The 16272-nt window shown below is 51.4% G+C and overlaps 1 protein-coding gene across 1 annotated transcript in view; it reads right to left on the minus strand.

Moving 5' to 3' along the window:
• HTRA1 (HtrA serine peptidase 1) overlaps window positions 1-16272 on the minus strand; it is a 52203-nt gene that overhangs the window by 8598 nt on the left and 27333 nt on the right. The gene's annotated exons all lie outside the window — the stretch shown is intronic.

The raw sequence follows: 16272 nt of genomic DNA on the forward strand, positions 1-16272 counted from the left end.
GGGGCTCTGCGGGCAGGGCATTGCACTGACTCAGTTAGGTGCATGGCTATGCTGAGTACGGGCCACACTGCAGAGGGCAGAGATGGAGCATAGGGACAGCAAGGCTTCTGGGACCCAAGACAGCAAGACCCAGCAGGTGGGCTGTCTCTCCTCTCCTGAAAAGGCCTCGGTCAGCCACCTACACTCCCTGGCCCAGGCAGGCTGACTGGCTAACTCCAGAAGCCCTGATCTCCAGAGTCCCACAAAGGTCAGGCAAAGCCAGGAGCCCCAAATAACTCTGCATAACAAAATGGAACAGAAGCCAGCTCCAGAGTCACCTGGGCTAAGGAGCTGGGGGAACCACAGAAGGGCCTCCCTAGCTCCATCAGGGAAGGCATCAGGGCCCCTTCTCTCTCTGCCTTCCTCAGAGCCAAGCAGACCTCCCAAGTTCCTTTAGCCTTTGTTCACTTAGAACAAGCAGGTGCCCTGAACAACATGGACCAGGCCCAGAAAGCAGAGAGCCACCCCAGCCCCCATGAGAACAGCAACTCCACAGCCTCATGTTTGTCCATCTCAAAAAAGAAAGAGCCAGGGGACCAGGCGGTGGGGTGGGTGGAACCCAGAGGTCACCTGAGCCATCTCCGTAGCCAGGGATAGAGCAGACAATTGCTGATGAGATGGGGTGACCACCACACCCATTTCACAGATGAGGAAACTGAGGTTCCAAGAGACTGGGTGACTTGAGACAGAGCAGGGATTGAAACCTGGACCTGGGACCGGGAAAACAGACTCTCTCGTCCACGGCACAGCACCACACTACAAATATCCCCCCAACACACACCAAATAAGGAAGGTGCTGAGTGAGAAAACTCATGGAAGGAGAAAGGGGTATGAAGAAAGGTCCAGGACCTCAAACTGACTATATGAGACTGTGAGGAGGAAGGTCCCTCAGATCACAGATACCAAGAGGACCAGGAGAGCACTGCCCATTGTCAAGAGCACAGACCTGGGGCCAGGCTGCGTGATCTAGATTGGGGCCTGAGCTTATGACTACTCAGGTCTCAGTATTCTCATCTGGAAAATGGGACTAATGTATAGCTCCCTCACTAGTCCACCGTGAGGATGAAGCGACTTCAGATCTGAGCCGCTGTTTGAATACCGGTTGGCTCCTGTGAGCATCATCTAGTGTTGGTTTTGCTGTGAGCATCTGGGCCTGTGCAAATCCAACAGGAGGAACCATTCACCACCTTCCCACCGCCAGCCCGTGTCAGCCAGCCATGGTAAAGGTCTGCCCAGACAGTGGGTGACCCTTTCCCCACGAGGTTGCCTGAGGCTACAGCGTGCAGGGCAGCTGGGGAGAGGTGCAGGCCTGCAGCATCCCTACTCGGCCGCACGCTCACTCCCCACACTCCTCAAGCTCGTCGGCATCCAGCAGCACACCAGCGAGCTTGGCGTAGCGTGTTTACTCTGGGCCTGAGCCAGCAACCTCTGCCAGGCATGACTTCAGCAGTCACGGCGTGCAGGCGGGGCAGGAGGCAGGGCTGGGATCTGCACTAGGCCACACTGGGGGAGGTCCGCCCGGACCACTGCCATCCCTTCAGACCCCAGACTGGCTGGAAGACCAGGCCTTTGAAGCCTTCGGGGCTGGGCTTGGGACAGGTAGAGGGACGGGGTGGCACAGGTTGCCGGAGCTGGGTGGCCTCACTGCCAAGGACACAGACAGGAGGCAGGAGGTCACACTCAACTCACGAAGGGGGCCCAGCAGGCATCTGCTTCGCCACATACTGAAAACCCATCAGGAAGTTATGAGGCAGGACTCGCTGTGGGAGTCGTAATTCTCATCTCACTCATCCCCTGTCCTTACCACACATCTGCACCTCCTAGAAAGGGAGGCAGGCCCAAGCTGTATGTCTCAGGAGACCTCAGGAGGCAGAAAGACCGAAAAGCAACTAACCTTCCTTCCAGCTCTTCTTTTCCACAGTCTGAGTTCAGGCCCAGAGGATGCGGAAAGGAGACAAACACTTTTGGAGAAGTTGTGAGGCTGGGCGGGGGAGCCCCGGGCAGGGAGCGAGAGATGGAGGCTGCCGGCTGCTTGCCCATGGGCGCTGCTCCCCACACTCCCAGCATGGGCCAGGCTTCCAGGGGACACTGCCTGCTGCCAAAAATGGAGCCCAGAGCACCCCGTGGGCAAGCATGGCTCGGTCACACTCGAGTGACCACACGGGCTTACCAGCGATGTGAGCCCAGGGAGTCTCCCGAGGAAGCAGTCCTCACCTGAACCCAGAGAAGGAAATGCAGCTACGTAAGTGGCCATTTAGGCAAGGCTGTGCCAATGGGCACCACCAACTATCATCTCGTTTAAGTTTCGACCCACTCAGACATCTCCTAGGTCATGAAGGGCAACCTTAAGGCAGAAAACAGCAAGATACAAGTGGCAGAGTGGGGAGGGGCTTACACTGCAAACCCTGGATCTCTGTGAGAGGAATAAGCTTTTGCCTGGCGGGTGGCAAAGTACTTTCATGGCCCCCTTAGGAGTTGGACTAGATTTTTTCCCCCATTTTAAAGACATGGAAACTGAGGCTCAGAGATGGGGGCACTTCCCACAGCCGATGGGCAGCCTGGCTAAACAAGAGAACGGGCTTCCCAGCTCTCAGACCCACACTCCCGGTACGAGTTCACTCAGAATTCCAATCACAGGCAGAAATCTTTGCGAGGGAATGATGTGTTGCAGAGATGTTGGCCAGGTCAGATTTACAGCTCTCTACGAGGTCAAACTGCCTTTTGGGGGTCACTGCCCCAGCTCCCCACAGAAGCCACTGGCTGCAGGAGCATCAGGCCCCTCCACTCATTCCAGAGCCAAGTGGGGCCTGTTCTCAGCCGGGGACCTCACCTCGAGCCTGTCTGCTCAGCAGCTATACCTCTGCTGGCCAAATTCCTACTCGGTAATTGAGCATTTAATTCCATAGCTGTCTAGACATCAGCTCCACGGGGGAATGTGGAGGAGATGCAGCGTAGATATGGCTGGAAGTGCACAGCCACAGGCGCCGTGAAGTCCCGCCGGGCCCACACACTCTGAGTTCAAGGCCCCTGCGCTGCTATCTCCAGGCTGGTTCCCGTGCCACCCATAGCAAAGTATCTCCAAGTCTCCCTTTAAAGCAGCACCAGCCACAGGCCATCTTGAAGGTGGCAGCTCCTCTCCTTAGCCACTTCCTCATTTCCCTGGAGCCCCCCAGTGTGCCCAGAAGTAAATGGGGCCAACATCTGTCCTCCACTGACAGAGGAAAAGGCCAAGGGGAAGAGGAGAAGGAGGAGGGCCTGCGAGCCCCACTCCTCATGCCAGATCCTCGCACTGCTTAGGGGGAAAGAAAATGCAAGTATGGGCACGACAGCAGTGAGGTGGCAGAAACACCCACGCCGCTCTCATAGAGCCCAGGCAGAGACCTCAGGTCGCCCTCAAAGAGCTTATACCTCAAGTTTGGCCCAAGACCTTCAGGGACGACAGTCTTTCTGCAGTGAGGCCAGCACAGGCCAGTTCTCCCAGTCTTAGGAGCAGGGAGCCTGGGAGGCCAGAAGAAGAGAGGGAGCATCTAGAATGAAAACGCCACCTGAACCCAGCCTGCAGGGACTCACAACGCTGAAATAGTATCCTGTCAACAGAACCAGAAGTCTCTCAACAGAGGGACTTTAGGAAGACACGAATCCCCTAATGTCCTATACAGCCACCCAGGTAGTGGAGAAACAGCCCCAGTGAGGGTGTCAGAAGTGCTGGGCAGGGGCTCCATGTCTTCCCAGCATGTCTATGTAAATTGCAAAATCCTAGCCACAGGCAAGAGGCTGACCAGGTAGTGGGAGTTATGCTAACACCTTGGAAGAGGCTGGACCGTGGCATGATTAAAGACGGCTCTTACCATTCATGCGGATTACAACAACAAACGAACAGCATGCAGGGCTGCAGCATCAGTTCACAAAACACTGCGCCGGAGAAAAAGCTTTCTCAACAACCATTCATGGCGTGCCGCCTATGTGCTTCATGCAGGGAACATACGATTAAGAAAACCCACCCTTGCCCTCTAGGCTTTTGTCTCATGGGCAGAGAAACATCCAAGCCACCAGGACAAAGAGCAATAAGAAGACACAAAGTCCACCTCCCTCACCATGGGCAGCTCAGCCTAGAATCTTCCATAAGGGCCAAACATAGACCAGCACTAAAAATGGTTTGTGTGTATCAGTTAGGGTGTTTCCAGCTGCAAGTGACAACCCAGCTCCAAATGGAGTATGTAGTGTAGACACCTGTCCAACGGCAGGCTGGTGCCAGGATGGTAAGTCGAAGTCTCAAAGACAGCATCAAGGCCAGGCGTGGTGGCTCAGGCCTGTAATCCCAGCACTTTGGGAGGCCAAGGCAGGCAGATCACAAGGTCAGGAGTTCGAGACCAGTCTGGCCAATATAGTGAAACCCTGTCTTTACTAAAACTACAAAACTTAGCTGGGTGTGGTGGTGTGTGCCTGTAATCCCAGCTCCTCAGAGGCTTGGGCAGGAGAATCGTGTAAACCCAGGAGGCAGAGGTTGCAGTGAGCCAAGATTGCACCATTGCACCCCAGCCCAGGGAGACGAGCAAGACTCTGCCACAAAAAAAAAAAAAAAAAAAAAAAAAAAAAAAAAAGACAGCATCGAGGACAAGCCCCCTTTCTTCCCTCCATCCAGTCAACCTCAGCCTGTCCTCACAGCCACAAGACGGACACCACCATTCCAGAAATCACATCAAGGCATGACTGTGTCCGTGACCGTGCCATGGAAGCATCTCTTTGCAAAGTCCCAAAAGCACCTCGGCACCCTCCTCCTTGTAGGTCATCAGCAACATCCAATCAAGCAGTGACCCATTGGAGCAGGGCCATGGGAGCGACCCCCTGACTGCATTGGACCCTGAGGATTTGCCTTGAGTCAGTTATGCGGCGGGGTCAGGGATGGACCTAAACCAAACCCAGGGCTCTGCCAGCAGGGAAGCAGGCTGGAGGGTGGGCAACCAGAGTGTCTTCCAAAGCCTGGGGAAAGTGCTTCATTTTAAGAGAAGATCCTGATACCAGCACCTAACAATGTTTAGAAAAGAGTCTGTGAGTCCATACTCCTTCATGCACTTTTTTTTGCAGGGTGAGGCAGGAGATGGCTGCTAACTTGCTTAAGAGGAAAGCAATGGTCACAACAGTTCCATGGTGGTGACAGGGAGGTTCAGGCGGTGGAAACAGAGTCTGGGCAAGGCAGGGAAACCACTCCAAGGGCACATGTCTGGCATCTCCCAGAGCTTCTCCCGCTCCGCCAAGCACGCAGCCTTCACGACCTGCCCCCCTGTGGACAGGCAGGATGGCTTCACAGCTGTTCTGCTGATGAGGGGACTGCAGGTCCCACCGTGGGTGGTGGTGGTACCGGGCCTGGAGCCCTCCCTGACCCCGACCTGCACTCCAGGTATGCTTCTCAGCAGCCCACTGCCCACCTCCCATTTGCCTAGGGCACACAGCAGCCAGTGGGGAAACAGCTGCCCTGTGCTCGGAATCACTCCACAGGGGCAGGAGACCAGAGTGGGTACAACACAGAGCAGGGCAAAGGGGGGTTTAGGAAGAATCCAAGCAGGGGCCCACCACGGGAAATGAGGGGAGGTCTGTGCACATAGCCTCGGCTTTGGGGGCGCTATGTGTGGTGTGGGTTCCATAACAGAACCATAGATGAACCATAACTGCTGGAACTTCCCCAGCGCAGAAAAGTTGGGCCTGTGCTGAGTGAGGCCCCCAGGCTGATGGCATGCCTCGGCCTCATTCTCCAGATCAACCAAGGTAGGGCAGAAGTGAAAACCTGGACAAAACACTTATGTGTATATGCATACATGCACACACACGCACACATATTACCCCCTCGGGTTCCACATATGACGGGAGAACACTGTCCCAGACAGCAGAACATCTGGGTTGGGTCTTATTCCTATATGAATTCACTCTGCAACCTGGGACAGCTCTATTACTTTCTCTGGGTTGCAGTTTTACCACCTCTAAAATTACAGAGTTGTGCCCAGTGATATCCAATGATCATCTCAGCTCTAACAATTAGCATTCTTTACAGAAAACCTGGTTGTGTTCCAGAAAATCCATTAGCAGACAATCGTTAAATGGGCAAGATCCAAACAGCCACAGGGTCCCTAATAAATCCCTTTTCATACAACTCCCCCATGGGGTCAGATGACCCCTGCAAACTTCTATCCCTGCAAGAGGAGAGAGGATTCCTGCAATTATCCTGATGCTGGCTTGGCCAGTAATCTTTCACAGGGGACTGTGAAAAGCAACGACCTGTCAATATTTCATCTTACATTCAGGGTTCTGCCTAGTAGCACCTGAGAGCTCATTTCATTCAATCTCATTCCCTGAAGCTTGGAGAAAAGAAATATTAAACAATCCAATAACACCAAAACAAAAGAAAAAATTGGCAACTTTTTCTCAACCTAATGAGCCAAGTCAATTACTCCTTTCTCTCCTTTGAAAATTACTAAGTGCTCCTGAGTTACAAAAATATTTTTGTTGCTGAATCTGCAGAATCCACCACATCATTTCCGGAGGCTGGGACTTCCAGGCTGGTCCAGTGTTGGTTCAAGTTTGCTTCAAAGGCTAATGTTGCAGAACTGGCTAGGACTCAACTGAGTGATTCAATGCGCCTTCTGGAAACAGTTATGCTAGCCTTTCATTTTCTTTAAAAAATATGCAATGGACAAAATAGCACATCCTCCATACCCAGCAAGAAGCAGTGCCATAGAACTTGTTTGCCTCCTAAGGAAAATCAAACCAGGCCACAGAAGAGTTGTTTACGGGGATGTCAGCATCCAAAGACTTGCTTGAGGAAGTGATTCAAGCTGGGTAAGGTGGGAAGTGAGCACATGGGCAGGGGAGGAGCTGTGAAAAGGGGCGGGTCAGTGGACTGTGGACTCAGATGAACCAAAGATTTGCTGACTTGGGCTACTAGGGGGCAGGACCAGCTACAAAATTAGCAGAGCCCAGTACAAAATGAAAATGCAGGCTCCTCGTTCATAAAGCATACAGAAAGTACTGTTAAAGGTACTAAAATATAAAGCTTTTTCCTTTCTTCCACATTCTGTGTCTCTCGACCTATCACGATGTTTTTACTTTGCTAGTTATTGCTGTGGTTATTTACGGGACAGTGAGTGCAGACACCGGAGGCCTCACGACTTGGCATTGTGCCCACTGCCACTGGACCGCAGACTGCACCGTGGCTGGGGGTGGGGAAGTCGAGCCAAGCATCTTCCCTAAGCGTCCACCCCTCCAACACATGGACAATGGATGACCCCAGGGGCACTGCCGCTTCTGTGTCAGGGTACACTCAGCACCTAGATCAGGGTGGGAGTGGCTTGACCCTGCCCAGGAGACCACAGAACAACCATGGCATCATCAGCCTGAGCCCTGCACCACCAGCATGTTATGCGGTGCCCACACTGGAACCTAGAACTTCCCTATGCCTACACTCCTTCCAGGGATGGAGAGCAGCAATGACCCCTGCATACAGACAAGGAAGGGAAGGTCAGGTGGGGCTGGAGGAGTCAGGGAGCCAGGGAGTGTGGAGGCAGTAGAAGGAGGAATCCAACCTGAGCTAAAACCCCAACCCCCCCCAAGTATGCTCCATTAGCTCACAGGATTTTATTCACAAAAAATACAAATTCAAAGGTAAAATTAAAACAGCGACCCCCAGGGCATAGGGCCTGTGAGGACAGGGGTCACATGCTGATGAAGCTGGCTCTTCCAGCTTCTCCAGATAGGGAGGCAGTGGACAGGAATTCTCCGGATACTGGCTTGGATAACCTTTCACAGAGGACTGTGAAAAGCAATGACCCATTGATATTTCAACTTCCATTCAGGGTTCCATTCAGCTTCCGTTCAGGGTTCGGAATGGAGCAGGAGGGGAGGCGGTGGACCAGGACTGAGAAGCTTGGGATTCAGATTATAGGAGGTGAAGGTTATCAGTGACCACAAAGTCAAGGGTGGCTGCAGTGAGCAGAAGAGCCAGGGCAGGAAGGACCTGCCAGATGGGCACTGAGATCACTGACATATACAGACTGAGAAGAACCACGCGACCCAGCTGCCATCATCTGTTCCTCCCACTGACATGTGATTACCACCATCTAGGGAAAGAGTAGAAGAGGCAGGATGGGCGGAAGGACAGCAAGGTGGAAGGGGTTCAGGTGGGAGACATCAGAGAAGTGGGGAGATGAAGGGAGAGAAAAGGAAAAAGAGGAGGAGGACAGAGGACGGTATGCAAAAACAGAGAGAGAGTGCACAGATGAGAAAATGAAACGACTTTTCTCCCCAGTGTTTAGGAACACCACCAAAACATTTAGTCTCCCTTACACTGTACCAGATGTTTGCCATTTCCAATATTCCCTTACTCTTCAGTGTTTAAACCACAAAATGTCAACAGTGCTGCACGGGGGCCCAACAGCTAATGACTGCATATATTCGTGGCATCCGGAGGAGGAATAATATTGTCTTGGTCAAGTCTAACTTGTGTCTCCTCCGTACATCAGCCCCTTTGATCTGTCCCCTTTCATCCACCAACTTCAGGGTGGCTGATGCTGCTACCTACAACGGTGTGTGTCCGTGGCAGATTCCAGAAATATTTGCAAAATCAGTGAATGACTAAGTGAACAAATGAAAGAATGAACAAGCCAGGTCTTAAAAGATCCATTGGGATCTTAAAATTAGGTAATAACTGGGGTTAGACAAGGCCTGGCGTTTGGGTCTGGGTAACTGAGTAACTGATGCAGCCTGCTTTTCAGCTGTCTATACGGCTGTAAGCTCGAGGCTCAGTGAGGCAAAGGTAACAGATTGTATCTTCCGGCAATCATCGTGGGTAGGGGCTCAGTCCTGCTCTATTTGGTGGGCTCAGGGTCCAGCACACAGCAGCCTCTCAGCATCTGCTAAACTGCACTGAAGGCACTCTGGCTCCTCATTATCCGTGACCCCACAGGGCTTCTTCTGTGGGCCCCATATGCAGGGAAGTTACCCTGGATGTAGCATTCTTTTCAAATTCATTTTTAAATCTTTAAAACATGTATAACCTCTTCTATATAAGAATAATTTGATATGGTCAATGGCAAAGGGACTTTTATAGTAAGTCAACTAAACATATATTTACAACACAAAATGGAAACACAGGGAAGGCCAGTGGTTTCTGTGAGCTGCCTGGTAGATAAAGCAAAGAAGGAAATACCATGAGTTACATGTTCCCATTATCAGATTCTGGTGATTTGTTTAGCCAAACCAACTGTCAACTAGCATGTTTACTAGGATAATCAGTCCACAATTCACCAGGTCTTAGTCTCTCTTGCTACAGAAAGCGTTCTGGATGGCTTTAGAAAATGAGCTATGGAATTGCATTGATCCTGCTATGGTTGAGAGGTGATCAGATCATCAGGAAGCTTTGTGCTTTCAGACTCTTGGAAGACCAACTACTTAAGACACTGGAGTTTTCCAGAGTATGAGCAGGAACCCCAAAGAACCAGAACCAAAAAGAAATGAGACAACACACAAAGAAACCAGCTAACCAGAAACTTGTTCTGGAGGGTTCTAATAAACTCACTAGGAAATGACAGTTTTTATTTAACCCAAGACCCAGGTTCTGCAGACTGAGCAGAAATGGGAAATAAAGCAACTCCACCTGCAAGTCTTATCACCCCACTTGCTTCACTGGCCTGCTCTCGCTGTCCTGTCCATCTCAGCTTAGATGTCACCCCCTCAGATAAGATTCCTTGCCTACACTCTCTGCGACTTTGTAGCCCAATGCCTTCTACCTCTTCACGTGTTTGCTTCATGCACTGAACTTACTGCCATGTTTACTTTACCTCACCTGTTTCCCACACTAGCTCTTAAGCCCCATGGCTTTGCCCACTGTTGCTGCACCTTCAGCACTTAATACGTGTTTGGCCAAGAAGATGTTCAACACATATAAAATCAGGGAATTAATAAGGAATCACTGAAAGAATGAACAAACTGGACCTTGAAAGATCCATTAGGATCTCAATATTGGATAATAATTTTCCAAGTAGCTTGGAATTCTGACAGACTCCTTTCTACCAATGTCACAGAGAAACGAACAAAATTAAGGCCTCCGTCTGCTTACTGTGGGAAGACAAAAGCTTCATCTTAGGAAAAAAAAAAAAAAAGCACAATCTCTGGCAAAAGAAAGAGCAAACAAAATCAGCTTCCCTTCCTGCTCCCCTTGGCCCCCTAGTGCTTCACCTCACTCGGTTCTTATGAGCATTGTTGCCTCCAGCCAGTTTCAGCCCCTCTAGAACAAGGTGTTAATTGCCTATCACTGGGGTTGGCAATTTTTTTTTTTTCTGTAAAGGGCCAGGAAGTAAATGTTTTTGGCTTCACAGGCCACGTGGTCTTCATCCCAACTATTTAACTCTGCTGGTGCAGAGTGAAAGCAGCCACAGACTCTACCTAAACAAGTGAGCATGACCATGTCCCAATAAAACTTTATTTACAACAACAGACAGAGCCAGCTTTGGACTACTGGCTGTAGCTGGCCAACCCTGGACTCTAACACACTGTCACACACTCGATGAACTGTCAAATGGAACCAATTTGTATTCCCCCAAAGAGGACAGGAGACATTCCTAAAGGGGAACCTACAAATCCAGTCCCAACAACCCGGGAACTGCTTTGTCAGAACCATAAATAATAGTCTTAACCCGATTTGCTGAAAAGAGAGTGCCAAAGTGAAAAAAGGCATTACCATATTAAGAGAAAAATATAGCCAAAGAATTTCCTTGACAATCAACTAAGTTCTTGAATCAGGGCCAGAGAACACACAAGGGATCCAATTCAGAGAGTTTGGGGAACTGAAACATTTCCCATGCCAGAAGGAGCCGCAATCAAGAGCAGTAAGCAGCCACGTCCCCACAGCCTCTGGACAAAGCCTGGCACAAAATCAAAGCCAGCTTCTACCTCACTGTCTGACTTCACATTCTCTCATGAAATATTGATTCCTGTCCCCCTAAAAGTGGTAAAAATCAGTACAGTGATAGAAGCCTCATCACATCAACACCATCTGCGGCATCATTAGCAAATGCAATGGTAGCCCTCAGAGTTCTCAGAGAAAAAGAAGAGACCACAAGACGCCCAGTACAGAGGGAGTGGGGAAAAGAATCCAAAATGGAAAAACACAGAAACAAGAGGTGAGCCGGGGCGGTGCGATGTGCATTCCAAGCTCCCAGGCACTCACGAGGATGAGTGACAGATGACTCCAGGAGAGGCCAGCGGGTCGAGCCCAGGCCCTGTGTTCTCTGATTCGCTTTTGGATGAGCTCAGGCCACTGAGTCAGCGAACCTGACTGTCACGTTGCCTGAGAACCGGCGTGAGTCACAGCAAGCACCACCCCACTCCCCTCCTCGGCCACTGCCACGTCCTGGGGGGCTGCCTGAGCCCCCCTCGCTCAGCTGACTCAGGGCAGATTCGCCACGTGCAGGGCCAAGTCCTGGTGGCCTGGAGAAGAGTGACCTGCTCAGCAGCTCCTGAGACATGTAAAAGGCCCCAGGCCCCTCACCCGCAGTGACCCCAGTCTGAACTCAATGAGGATCAGGGGTGTCGGCCTTCCCGTGCCAGCCAGCTCAGCAGTAAGAGGACCCTCTGCAAACACAGCGGCCCAGCGCCCAGAGGGCTCCCTCTCCGGCCACTTCAAAAAGGTCTGTGGGCACCATCTGGCCCGAAGGTGGCCAGGGGCGGGTGCAGGCCTATGGGGGAGGGAGGAAAACCACCTCACAAGCCTCAACAAGGCCGTTTCCAAATATTTACCTGGTTGTTGGCGTCACGGAAAAGCACCCACAGGAAAGCTCACTGCTGCACCAGTGCTTTGCATTACTAAAAACTACAAACCTGCTGTCACCCTGACAGGGCCACCTGTCCATCAAACTCCAGGCAGGAAAAGCAGGGAGGCTGGGGCGTCTGCAGCCAGCCTGCTGCAGGTCATCTCTTCACTGAAAAGAGGAGGGAAGCTCGATCCAGGGGCCCCGGGGGCCTTCTCCCCAACTCCATCCCACGTGGCGCATGGCCTTGCTTCCTCCGGAGCAGACAGCTGTGAAGGTCCTACTCGGGACAAGGTTGCCGGGCACCTTCTACCTGAAGGCTGATGCCCCCAACCCCACAGTCTAGCTGCAGAGATAGACTTCATTTGACAAATGAGTGAGATAATTCTAAATTGTGATAAACAGATGAGGAGGGAAAAATCAAGAATGAAATGCGGTTGTCCCTGGGGTGATGTGTCGCCAGAGGGAGGCGGTGGGGTCGAGGACACTAGGGCATGGGACGCTGCCTCACAGGGCAGGGTGGGGAGAGACGTCTGAGGCAGAATTTAATCAAAGGCCTGAAGGGGAGGTTGGCTGCATGAGGAGCTGGAGAAGGATGCCCCTGTGAGGGGAACAGCCAAGGCCCCAAGGGGCAGCCCTGGCCTGTGGGAGGCAACCAAGGAGTGGGTGTCTGAGCAGAGCAGGTGGGGACGGAGTAAGGGGGGCGGAGGGAGGGAGGGAGGGAAGGAGGTCAGGCCCTCAAGACCCTGGTAAGGAGTTCAGATTTCTGTAAGAACAGCATGAAATCTGCAAAGGGCTATATATAAGATGGGAAGAACGTGATTCCAAAGATGCTTTTCCCAAGTTTCCTAATCACTGCAGCTGGGCAAGCAGCTATTACCAAAGTAACTTTGCCTCCTGCCTTCTTCAGTACATCCCTTTATCTGCCTTGTACTCCAGCCTAGAGACACCGAACTGCTCTCTTTTTACTATCCTCTCTCCCTCTCCCACCCCTGCCCCAAACTGCTCAGGAACAAAATCCCCCGCAGGGACAAAACGGCATCCTTGGATGAAAGCTTGACAGACACTCTCACAGCCAGGGGCTCATGTTAAACACATTTGGAAAGAGTTTGTAACTGAAGCTGAACTAGTTTGCCCTCAAAGCTGCTTTCTATTAACATGTTTACACGCACCCTGTCCCAACTTTCTGCAGCTGGGATGCCCTCCCCAGGCAGGCTGGCCCCAGTCATGGGTCCCAAGGAAAGGGGAGTTTCAGATTTGGGCAGAAGCACAGAAAGGGATGTCCAGCCGGGATGTGGGGGGACACCTTCTCCCCTCCTGCATGGAGGGAGACAGCAGGGCAGGCAAGAGGGGGCTGCTCCGTGAGCCTTTCCCAAAAGCTCTTCCGGGTCCCAAGACAGCAGGCAAAGTCAGCGCACATGTGTCTGCTCAGCAGTGAGAAGCAGAAAAAGAGTCATTTGGTCTCAAGCCCAGAAACATCTCTGGCAACTTCAAGCCACTGGAGATGCGAGGGGAGCTCCAAGAATGGGAGGGAAAACAGATATTAAACTGGGCTCAGGAAGTGCAAGAACTCAGACAGTGCTGGGGTCTCAAGAGCAGGGGCTACAGCGGCTTCACCATGATAGTCTCTGTGAGTGGCATCCAGCTTCACGTTGCAATCCTAAGGGGAGCTTCTGCTTGCCCTAATTTGATCATGTGTCTACTACTTGGCCATAGAGGGTAGGGACCATGACCGATGGTCCCACCAAGGCTGTCCGATGACAGAGCTACCAGAAAAGGGGGGAGGTGGGTGGCAAGAGGCAGTGACCACAGATATCCATGGTAATTTTTATTTCACTCAAAGTGTCAAGAATACCACTTTTATAGCCACAAGCAGTGGTGCATGCCCGTAATCCCAGCACTTTGGGAAGCTGAGGCAGGTGGATCACCTGAGGTCAAGAGTTTTGAGACCAGCCTGGCCAAGATGGCAAAACTCTGTCTCTACTAAAAATACAAAAATTAGCTAGGCCTGGTGGTGCATACCTGTAGTCCCAGCTACTCAGGAGGCTGAGGCAGGAGAATCACTTGAGCCCTGGAGGTGGAGGTTGCAGTGAGCAGAGATCGTGCCACTGCACTCCAGCCTGGGCAACAGTGAAACACTTAAAAAAAAAAAAAAAAAGTTTATGAAGGACAATGGAGGACCCTCCATTGCAAAATCAGGATGCCAGGGGAGGAACTGGGCCCAGATGATAAGACATCAAGTTAGTCACTGGGGCCACGGACGTGGTGGTCAGTCTCACCAGCTTCACTGGGTTACTCTTAAGTGGCCTTCGGGAGGCTAGGCAACAGTCTCACATGACAAGGAGCCACGTAGGTGATTTTCATTCCTCAAGCACAGTATCTGCTGGTTCTGTTCTGCCTTCTCTGTTTTCCTGATCTCTTTCATCCTCTTTGTTATCCCTAAGATGACACAAAGCAAGGCCAGCCAGAGCCTCCCCCCGAAATAAGCCACCATCAAAACAAGGGAACAAAAGAGAAAGAGCTGGAAGAGATGCTGTTACTCTCCCTGCTTTCAACTACTATCAGCAAAAAAAAAAAGCAGTTTAGTCAGTGGAAACTAGTCCTTTGTGTGGGTGTCTGCAATTTAATATCCTTTCATTTCCAATTCCATTTTGAAAAGCCACATCAGTTCAGTGTTCAATTTCCAGCACCCTTTCTTAGGGGGGAGCTTGAAACACATGCCACACAGCCTGCTGCCGGCTGAAGAGCTAAACTCCCGGGACGGCAGGAGCCAGGTCAGATGCACTCTGCAAAGCTTGTCTCTTGAGATCGTTCACAGATCGTTCACATCTTGCCAGGACATGCCGGGATGACACGAGGAGACAGTCTCCACCTTGGCTCAAAATTGGAAAAGAATATCCCCCGGCCAGAAGCAGCTGCACGATATGTGCCCACGCATTCCAAACACGAAGTTACTCAGTGGGGGCAGCGTCCAGGCCAGCGCCCTGCCTGCACACAGCCCATGCCTCGCTGCTGGCTGCCTCCCAAGGCCTCCCTGAGGCTGAACAGGCCCCACGTGTGGCCACAGGCTGTGCTATTCTGACTGGCTCCTTCCGGTGAGACTACCACATCCTGGACACCTTTCTAGCAGCCTGTTCCCAAACCAGATGCACCCGCCTTCCTGTGGGCTGTTTAAGGTCAAGCTGTCCCATCACACCACCAGGCCAGCCTGTACCCCTCCAGCAACAGCCATTGGCTTTGACACATGGGGAGCAGCAGCCTGGCTGCCTTAGGAGAGCAGGGTCATGAGGTGTTTGCTGTGTGGCCTAAGGCAGGTTACTAGGCTTCTCTGAGCCCCTGTTTCTTCTTCTGTAAAATGGAGATAATACAGCTATGAAGGCAGAGGCTGGCCCAATGATTCTGTGACCAATAAACACACTTTGAAAGATTAGTTGTTGCTAGAAATTCCACGGTGACCTAATAGAAATAACATGCAACTGCAGCCTCACTCAAGGCCAGTTACACACACCGGGCACAGTGCCTACGTCTACCCCCCGCCTCTTCAGCCATGCCGGGCCACCCAGCCACAGAGAAGCTACAGGAATATCAGGAAGGAAGGTTGTAAGTGTGTTAGCTGGTGGTTTACTGAAAGGCTGGTCGTGAAGGAGCCTAGGCTGGGCAGCAACTAGATAGTATGAAAAGGCGGAGGAGACCCGGAATCCTACCACCCAAATGGCACACACAGCACTGTTTCCGGAAGGAGGTAAACCAGCGTGCCATCGAACAGCACAGACAGCCTGAATAATTCCACACTCTTCCGGAATTTCTCAGCCCACGCCCAGGTAAAGGGAGGCAAGCAGAGGGCTGGACGAGAGACCCCACCTGGCTCAGTCTCTGGTCTTTTGCTTTGCCAGAGGCAGGATTCCAACCTCCTCTGATTCCTCCCTCCGTCAGAAGTCTAGAAAATTTTAAGAATGTGAAGAAACTAGAATCCACGTTCTCACTGCACATGCCACACAGCAAACAAAACCTCCCTCATCGATGTGTCGGGTGGGGATTTTTGATGAGTCAATAAGAATATTGTTCCAGACATGAAGACTTTGCTAAGCAAATCAACAGAGCAAAAATGATTGCAAAGAGAATATCTAAATAGAAACCATTTTCAAATACAGCATTTCCCAAACTGACCTTGGTATGTCTCAGTTCTGCCCCTCCCCCAAAAAAATGTTGTATACTCCAATGATTATAATTTGGGCAAATAGTTCAGTCAGCACCCTTTTGTAGGCAAGTAACGTGCACACTAGCATACTAAAAGCTCTGAGAAGGTCTGGAAAGAAGAAATCCATTAGCTCTGTTTTCATTCAAGGTTTCCAAAACATTTAAAGTATGGAATATTGTTTTGAAACACCTCTCATAGCCCTGCAACACCCCCATTCGGGAGAGCCAGTTTGTTTTCTTT

Source organism: Cebus imitator, unplaced genomic scaffold (genome assembly GCF_001604975.1).
Source record: "Cebus imitator isolate Cc_AM_T3 unplaced genomic scaffold, Cebus_imitator-1.0 Scaffold235, whole genome shotgun sequence".
Lineage (NCBI taxonomy): Eukaryota > Metazoa > Chordata > Mammalia > Primates > Cebidae > Cebus > Cebus imitator.